This window comes from Propithecus coquereli, unplaced genomic scaffold (genome assembly GCF_000956105.1).
Source record: "Propithecus coquereli isolate 6110/MARCELLA unplaced genomic scaffold, Pcoq_1.0 Scaffold49, whole genome shotgun sequence".
NCBI classification, from domain to species: domain Eukaryota; kingdom Metazoa; phylum Chordata; class Mammalia; order Primates; family Indriidae; genus Propithecus; species Propithecus coquereli.
The window spans coordinates 3,130,853-3,132,087 of record NW_012150729.1 but is presented as its reverse complement, the minus strand read 5'-3'; the positions used below and the strand labels follow the sequence as shown (position 1 = coordinate 3,132,087).

Sequence of the window (1,235 nt, the reverse complement as noted above, 5' to 3'; positions counted from 1 at the left end):
ATTAATATCTATGTACCTAGTAGCACATCGACCACTTTCATAAAGCAGAAACTACATGAAATTCAAGAAGAAATAGTCAGATATACACTAATAACAGGACATCTTAACACTTCTCTCTTAGTCCAAGACAGAGCCAGTGAAGCAATAATTCAAATGCACATAAGAGCTAAACAACATAATCATAAGGCAGATCTTATAAATTTAAGTTGAACCATGACTTCTGGTGAAAGAAGATACATACTCTTCAAGAGCACGTGGAACATACACAAAAATCTTAGTAGGCAATGAAGAAGACCTCGTACAGTGTTCTCTGACCACAATGCAATAAAACTAGAAATGAATATGAAAATCATTTTTAAAGCCTTTTTTCCACCTGTACATTAAAATACAGGATATTAAACAATTTTTGAGTTAAAGGGAAATTACAACAGAAGGTTTCCAGAGTTTACAGAAGACAACAATGAAGAAACTATTACATATCAGAATCTAAATAACATGCTACAGCAGGGCTGCAGTGGAAATTTTTACTGTGAAATATTTGGACCATACAAAAAAGTTTTAAGTGAAAGTAAGCAGATTAAACATGTAATTCAAAAAGCTAGGGAAAGACTAAAAGTAAATAGAAATAAAAGGTAAAAAAAATGATTTAATTTACAAAGCAGGAAGTAATGAGCTAGAAAATGCATAAATCGTTGAATTTAGGATTAAATAAAATTGCTGGTTCTTTGGGTAGAAAATTTAGCAAAATAGAGAAATGACTGAAAATCCTATTTTTTTTATAAAGGGAGAAAGTACAGATACCAAAATAAGAAGTAACAAAGAAGAAATACTTATCAAAGTAAAGGAATTTTGTAAAAATTACGGGACTAATATGAAAAACTCTATGATAATACATTTAAATACTTAGATTAAAAAAACTTTATGAGATAATATGATTTACCAAAATTGTCCCCAAAACAGAAAGATGATCCAAAGAGGTCATTTTCCATTAAAAAAATGCAGAAAGACATCATTATAAAAAAGCACTCAGATCAAATGGTTTCACAGTGGATTTCTATTTAATCTTAAAATAACAGATAATTCAATGATATTTAAGGTATCACAGAATGTTGAAAGAACAAAAACTTCTAAATTCTTTTTCTGAAATAAAGCATAACATTGACACCAAAATATAAAAATAAACTGTGGAAAATTTTACAGATGAATGTCACTTATGAACATAGATGCAAATATCT

General features: G+C 28.8%; 1 protein-coding gene across 1 annotated transcript in view; it reads left to right on the top strand.

The window, feature by feature from the left end:
- GCG (glucagon) overlaps positions 1 to 1,235 on the top strand; it is a 30,469-nt gene that overhangs the window by 28,516 nt on the left and 718 nt on the right. The window lies entirely within an intron of this gene.